At 38.7% G+C, this 8,306-nt stretch overlaps 1 long non-coding RNA gene across 1 annotated transcript; it reads left to right on the plus strand.

Moving 5' to 3' along the window:
• The first annotated feature begins 5,815 nt into the window (after nt 1–5,815).
• On the plus strand, nt 5,816–7,314 carry LOC111961175 (uncharacterized). Its single transcript, XR_002876966.2, has 3 exons — nt 5,816–6,172; nt 6,650–6,789; nt 6,991–7,314. It is a non-coding gene; the product is annotated as an uncharacterized lncRNA (long non-coding RNA).
• Nucleotides 7,315–8,306: the final 992 nt, after the last annotated feature.

Below are 8,306 nucleotides of genomic sequence, written 5' to 3' on the forward strand. Positions count from 1 at the left end.
AAACGATATAAGACACATGTATTTTCATGAATGTTTAATATTACGAATTTTATATTTTGAAATTCGCACTCTACAATTTCACCGGATGTTGGCGAGGTGGCACGCTACTGATCCGCAAGAAGTTTTAACACAGGGGCCTCCCAGGGGTGTGTCCTCAGTCCTATGCTGTACTCCCTATTCACCCACGATTGCGTGGCTTTGAACAACATCAATTCCATCATCAAGTTTGCTGACGACACCCTGGTTGTAGGCCTGATAACCAACAACGACGAGTTAGCCTACTACAGGGAAGAGGTAAGTGAACTGGCATTGTGGTGTCATGGCAACAACTTCTTACTCAACATCAGCAAAACAAAGGAGTTGATTGTTGACTTCAGGAGAGAACATGCCCCAATCCACATCAACGGAACTGCAGTGGAGAAAGTCATGAGTTTTAAGTTTCTTGGCGTCCACATCACCAAGGACTTGTCATGGACCAATAACACCACCACTCTTGTCAAGAGGGTGCAACAACGTCTCTACTTTCTAAGGTGGCTGAAGAAATTTGGCATGCCGCCACAGGTCCTCTCCAAATACTACCTCTGAACCATTGAGAGCGTCCTGACCGGTTGCATCACGGCCTGGTACAGGAATTGCTGTATCCACGACTACAAGGCTCGCCAGCGGGTGGTGAAGAAGGCTCAGTACATCACTGGGACTGTGCTCCCACCCATCCAGGACATCTACTCGAAATGGTGCCTGAGGAAGGCACACAGCATCACAAAGGACCCCACACACCCCAGCCACGAGCTGTTCTTTCCCTCACCGTCGGGCAGACATTATCGGAGCATGAGGTATGATACCAACAGGCTCAGAGACAGTTTCCATCCACAAGCCATCAGACTACTGAACACTTGAACTGGACTGACCACCTCCTCTGATTCTCCGCACCTTAGCAAACATGCACTCACTCATCCATACACCCACACAGACATACACACACACATATAAATTCATGCTCCACACACATCACAAATGCTGCTACCAGACGCTTCTTATACAGCTTAGCTTATCCKCCCCCCCCCTTCCCCGATACAAGTGTAAATATTGGACTATAAATTGTGCCTTCCTGTATTATACTTATGCTAGAATGTTTATTCTATTCTACTGAGCCATTTCCTTTATCTTCGTATTCTTATCTTTCATTATTTCTTATTATTGTTGCATCGTCGAGAAGGAACCAGCAAGTAAGTATTTCATTGTTCGATGTATACCATGCGTATCACGTACATCCCAACTAATAAAACTTGAGATTTGGTGTAACGGTGAACGCTTTCTTATAGTTGCTGCTGGGGTATATGGATTTCAAAGTCTCTGGAAATGTTTCAATGAGCGTGTGTATATCAATTATTCAAAAATATATATATTTGATCCGTGTCTCACAATGTGTAATTTTTCGCTTTCATCTCTGTTTTTTTTCTTCTCTACGATACAGAAACTGACCATTTTGATTAATGGAGGACTTCAGTAGTATGTGTGTTTTTCATGTTTAAGTGGCATTTGAAGTGGTAAGGCTGAATCTTCCTTCCAATTATGCCTTGTATGATTGGTGGGTTACAGTAGTGACAGAGACAACATGGTTTGTTTTAACATTCCTATGTGACATCTGCACTGAGAGAGGTTGATGAAAAGAATAATGTAGTCTTTTTAGCAAGAAAAATAATTCTGGCTTATTAATTGTGGCCCAGACAATGTGAAGTGGGAAGTGTGGAATCTCATACGATTTATATTTGAGTTGATTTCAAATCCAATTTTAGATATGTTTTTGGGATACATGTGAAATATTTAAAATTGGCCAAATAATGTATTACATATACATTATWTGGAATGTATTTAATAATACACACAGTACCAGTCAAAAGTTTGGACACAGCTACTAATTCCAGTTTTTTTTTTTTTTTATAATAGTTTCTACATTGTAGAATAATAGTGAAGACCTCAAAACTATTAAATAACACTTATGGAATCATGTAGTAACGAAGTGTTAAACAAATGTAAATATATTTTAGATTCTTCAAAGTAGCCACCCTTTGCATTGATGACACCTTTGCACACTCTTGGCATTCTCTCAACCAGCTTCATGAGTTAGTCACCTGGAATGCATTTCAAATAACAGGTGTGCCTTGTTAAAAGGACATTGTGGAATTTCTTTCCTCCTTAATGCGTTTGTGCCGATCAGTTGTGTTGTGACAAGGTAGGGGTGGTATACAGAAGATAGCCCTATTTGGTAAAAGACCAAATCCATATTATGGCAAGAACAGCTCAAATAAGCAAAGAGAAATGACAGTCCATTATTACTTTAAGACATAAAGGTGTCAACCCGGAAAATTTCAGGAACTTTGAAAGTTTCTTCAAGTGCAGTCGCAAAAAAAAATACTTATTTTCCACCATAATTTGCGAATAAATTCATTAAAAATCCTACAATGTGATTTTCTGGATTTCTTTTCCTCATTTTGTCTGTCATAMTWGAAGTGTATCTATGATGAAAATTACAGGCCTCTCTCATCTTTTTAAGTGGGAGAACTTGCACAATTGGTGGCTGACTAAATACTTTTTTGCCCCACTGTATATACCAACATGCATTTGAATGTATTTTTAAGAAATACATTTAGAATAAATATTAACAATTGGCCAAATCATATTGTAAAGAAACGGTGACTGTCTTAACAATTAGGCTCTTTGGTATCACATGCACTCATGTCAGTCTTTTGGTATGTATTTTGGTATCATATGTACATGTCAATAAATGTGAGTGTTAATGTTTGAAGAATGGTAGGTTTAATGTGATGCCAATACTGACTCAGAGTGCAGAACTGGCAGTGTACAAGCGTAATCTTTCATCACAGAACACAACATAACAATCCATCTCATGGGAGGTCAAAAATCACTAAAACAAAGCCCCCCAAAAGCCACGTTTCCAAGTATTCTTATAGGCTGCCACCGATACAATATATTTTGTCAAATTGCATTTTCATTGTAATTGACACATACCAAAAAGCACTAACATGCATTTAAATGCAATTAACAAACAAACTTGATGAGAGCATTGCAACCAATGTCCAACTGGCAGAACTTAGCTACTGGGTCGTTCTACGAAATGAGTGTCTGTTGATATGTTAAATAGAAATGATGCAACAATATTGCATCTTAAAAGACTGTTAAATCAAATGATGTGCTCGTTAATAAAATCCACATGGAGAATTCAATAAATCAGATTTTCAATATGAATAAAGACTTGCTAAAGTGCCAAAATTCATCATTTTGATATGTCCCTCCGTGCACCCTCTGTGACTTCTAGGAAGATTTTAAACCACTAACCCCCCCAAAATACTCAACGTTTTCGCCATCATCGTAAAACCCTAGTTATTTCGTTGATTTCAAAAAGTTATTTCTGAAGATAATTGTTTTACTTCATATGATTAGTGATTCATTTACATCTGACCCTCATTTTATGGTCATTCCTGTTACGTGTACCGAACTCTCATTTTAATATGGTGAAAGTATTCCTTTTTAAATGTTGATTTCAAAAGAAACATTGAACTTCTAATAGTCAAATCATAGTGTAAAAGCAGGTGAGCTGGTTTTACTCTTTTGTGCCATTTTCTGGTGTTTTGTGGTGAAAAACTGAGTGGGTTGAGCATAACACGTTAACCTTGTTACCAATAATTATACAGGCTAGAAATATTTTWATATTTTTTGCATTCAATTGGCCCTCCCTGTTGCACACAACAAGCATCCATTTCCCCGGTCGCAACGGGATCCATGACTGATATAACAAGTAATTACCAGTTGGAGGGCCATTGAAGGTGTTTTTCCCAGATGTGGTAAATTCCCACTTCCCACTTGGTCACGAACGCATCATAACATCAATAACATTTTACATTTACATTTTAGTCATTTAGCAGACGCTCTTATCCAGAGCGACTTACAGTAGAGTGCATACATTTTTATTACATTTTTTACATACTGAGACAAGGATATCCCTACCGGCCAAGAGCAGACGCTCTTATCCAGAGCGACTTACAGTAGAGTGCATACATTTTATTACATTTTTACATACTGAGACAAGGATATCCCTACCGGCCAAACCCTCCCTACCGGCCAAACCCTCCCTAACCCGGACGACGCTATGCCAATTGTGCGTCGCCCCACGGATCTCCCGGTTGCGGCCGGCTGCGACAGAGCCTGGGCGCGAACCCAGCCCAGCCTGGGCGCGAACCCAGAGACTCTGGTGGCGCAGCTAGCACTGCAGAGCTGCATTTCATTTTCAATATATTTGCAAAATTTCAATTTGTCATTTCAATGTGTCATTATGGGGTATTGTGTGTAGATGGGTGAGATTTTTTATTTGTATTTAATCAGTTTGTGGAATAAGTCAAAATGTGGAATAAGTCAAGTGGTATGAATACTTTCTGAAGGCACTGTACATGCATCTCTGGCATACAATGCATGACATGTATTTTATCAAAGATGAAAATGTATCTACATGTATTTTAAATACATTTTACGTGATGTTAAATATATTGAAATWATTTTTTTACGTATGGGATATAGCTAGAGAGAAGCTGGGAATGTGGAGAATGAGTGAGATGCCTGATAGACATACGTGTGTGTGTGTGCATGTGTTTGTGTGTGTATGTGTATCTGATCCATATTCATGTAGGTATGAATATTTACATGTGCTTTCATGCCTTTTATTTGCTTTCATGACTGAGTTTCTGTGTGAACTGAGTTCAGCTCAGTAGGTGTGCTCACATATATCCATGTGCATGTGCTCTGGTGTATGCCTGGCATTTTGACGGATCTTTAAGCAGAGGGAATGATTAAACATGGGAAAATGAGCGACATGAACGTTTGTTCCATTCCTCCCTCAGACACACACCTTGAAAGGTCTTCATGAAATAACATTTTATAATCTACTAATCAAAAATAAAATTTAAATCATCTACTAAAACAATTTTTTATGATAAAAATAAATTATACAAAAATTACGTTTCAGCTGATTTCAAAACCTAGTATGGTACTGTAGACTTAGTCAATAAATGTCCCATCGTTTGTTTAAAAAAATAAGACAAATGAATGAGTAAAACATTTAAAAATATATATATGTATAAATAAACACATTAGTGAGTAAACACTGTGAATCCTGTCAATATCAAACTATTGACTACAGGCAGCCAATGATGAGGGATAGCCGATGTTATAGATCCGTAATTAGGGTTTTTGTAGTGCTGATAATATTTGTGACGTGCTCTATCATAATCAGTCGGAAGTCACAATGGCTAATTTGCATATAAATTGTGTTTTTGTCAAAATGTGTATTGTTTGCTGTTTGGGGGTTTCATCTGGTTTTAACAAAACAATGTCTTTGCTTTCATAATCTGTATGTATTATTATTAGTATAAATATAGTTTTTATACATGTAGTATGAAACATAGCAACGGAACACTTTGACATCGGTTTGGTGGATGCTAGCTTGTAACACATCGCGCCAGGCTTTCGCGGCACAGTATCTGCACTATTAAAACCCTCCCCTATTCCAAAATAATGAATGAATTACAAACTAGCTAGCTATCTATATTGTGAATCAAGCTGAAATAGGCTATTCAATCGGAGGATTTTCCTGTTTGCCCAAAGTTTGTGAAAGTAACAGTAGCGTGTATCATCCACGAAAAAACAAAAAGTGTACTTCAGGCTACACTCGCATTTCAAAACCCATCATACATAGTCGCACTGTCACTAGCTAGCTTAGCTTTCTACTGTATCGATGGATTCCCGGGAGAGAGAAATCGCTAGATTTTTAAATAGTAATGATGTTGGTTCAGACAATTAGTCGCGTCAACTTATTGACTACTACTTTTTGACCTGAGATGGAGAGCATCGCCATCAGCAACTCCACAAAAGCACAGACACCGACTCAGACGAGCTCACCAAAGTCGAAGCCGAGCCCATTGAGGAGGAAACCGAGGAAGACCACCCGTTAATGGTGGATCTGTCAATTACGGCTCTTCAGTCGGTCGAGGGGAAATATGTCAGTGATGCTGGGCAAGAAATTGAAAAGGCTTGCGTGTTCAGATGCACTTGCAAGTCCAATGAAGGGAAACCCTGCTATTTGCTGTTTACCCCCGAGAAGGTAAGAGACTTGACCAAATGAATTAACTCACCAATGGTAAGTGCTTGCCATTCAACGATTAGTCAAGTTCAGTTGACTGTGAGTGTGTAACGTGTGCATGTTTCTGTGTCTGTCTATCTGTCAGTGTCTATGTTTGTGTGTGTGTAAGTGTGATGATGAGACACAAGTAGACTGACTAGCTAGCTAGTGTATTAAAGGCAGTGTATTTATTGAGTGAGTGTATGTAGCTAGTAATTTATGGGACCTGTGTGTGTGTGTGTGTGTGTGTGTGTGTGTGTGTGTGTGTGTGTGTGTGTGTGTGTACTGTTTGTGGTGTGTGTGGGATTAATGCATGTATTTCAATAAGTGCAGGTTATGTGTATTTAGTGTGTGTTATTGAAAGAGTGTTGATATTACTTGAAATGTTTTTGTCTAGAATAGGTTATGAGGATGACTGAATATTAAATTACTCGTATTTTTTGGATGAAAAACATCTAGTGCTCATTGGCAAGATCGCTAGTTCCATGAACCTCTCCAAGGAAACCATCAGCTCGAAAAGGAGCAAACAAACAAAAAGGAAACATCAGAGGACATCCTATTTCCTTGATAGCCAGCAACAACAAAAAAATCTTACACGCGTAAGTTTTCTTTAGTAATACAACTTGATGTTTTCTGTTATTATTTGGGGTGCATAAGGTATTAAAAAGTGCATAAGGTATTTAAGAAAGAATGAGTAGTTGGCTGTATCACGATAGCTGAGAATATATTGTGCCTTACAGCACATATTAAAGGCATGTTTTAAATAATGTATTTTCTCATTTCTGAATTTCTACAAAAAGTTGACTGCAGTGATAAAGTTCTACAAAGAACATGGTGTGGCTCCAAGGAAGAAGAGGTGCGGTGGTCATCTCGCCAGCAAACGGGTGCTGTCCTACGAGAACATTCAGCGAATCGTCCACTAACAACTTCACTGAAGTCCAGGCAATGCCGCTCCCAGGACAGATTCCTGGATTTAAGAGGGTAGACATCCAGGTGCTACTGACATTTGAGACCAAGTCCTCTGTGTGGCGCAAGTACAAAAACGTTTGTGCGTGGTCATGGTTAGTGTTTTCCTAAAACTTGATACTTACATTTGTATCAAATGTTCGTTAGCTCCAGCCAGTGGACCAGCGGCAAAGAKTCTAACCAAAGCCCACACAAATCGGATCCAAAGAGACTGTCAGTCTTTACTCTCTGGTGACACGTGTGTGTGTGTGGTCAGATTTTCTTTAACATTTTAGCTGCTTAGAGACCAGAGTTTACTCTGACCATTTTTAGCTCTCAACCCCTCCATCTGTTTTAGCTCTTTTTAGATGTTGTTTGCTCTGTGTGACTGTCAGAAAAATGCAGGTCCTGGGTTGCTTGAGCACATCTATACACATTCTCTGTGACGTATTTATAAGAGATGCTATTTAATTCATTATTTTTCCTCCCAAGCCTTATCTCTGAATCTAACATGGAAAATCTATGGGCCACAACCATGACATGTTTGAGGACTACATGGGATGTGCACGCGTTTGTGCGCACGTGTACATGTATGCATGTGCACGTACACATGCGCACAAACACGTGCACACCGTATCTAGTCCTAGCACATATCATGGCGTGAACATGTGCAGTGTGAGAGTATTTCTCTGTCATACATATGCATGTGCATGTACTGTACATGTGTGCGCATGTGTACATGTGTGTGCATGTTTGAAAATAAGTGAATGTAGCCAATAAATTATGTTTGTATGTGTACAAATGTGTTTCATGTATTGATGTTTGTATTAAGTAAATAAATTATTTGAATAAATGTCTTAAAAGTAACTTTGACTTTGGTTTGGTGACACTCAGCATGTAATGTTATGTAACTCACTTGATATTTGGAGTAGAAAAGCTAACATTCTCCTCTTTCCAGCACTGTATAAAACTCCAAATGTGTTCTGGGGTCAATGTGACTGATTATGATAGAGCAAGTCACATTTATCAGACATAAGCCAAGAGAGGGCATTCAGAAAGCCAATGGGACGAATGGCCAAGTTCAGAGACTCTCTAATAATAATAATAACTTTATTTATGTAGCGCTTTTCAATACAAGTAACAAAGTGCTCTACATCATGAATAATAAAAT

This window comes from Salvelinus sp. IW2-2015, linkage group LG4q.1:29, assembly GCF_002910315.2.
Source record: "Salvelinus sp. IW2-2015 linkage group LG4q.1:29, ASM291031v2, whole genome shotgun sequence".
Taxonomy (NCBI): Eukaryota; Metazoa; Chordata; class Actinopteri; order Salmoniformes; family Salmonidae; genus Salvelinus; species Salvelinus sp. IW2-2015.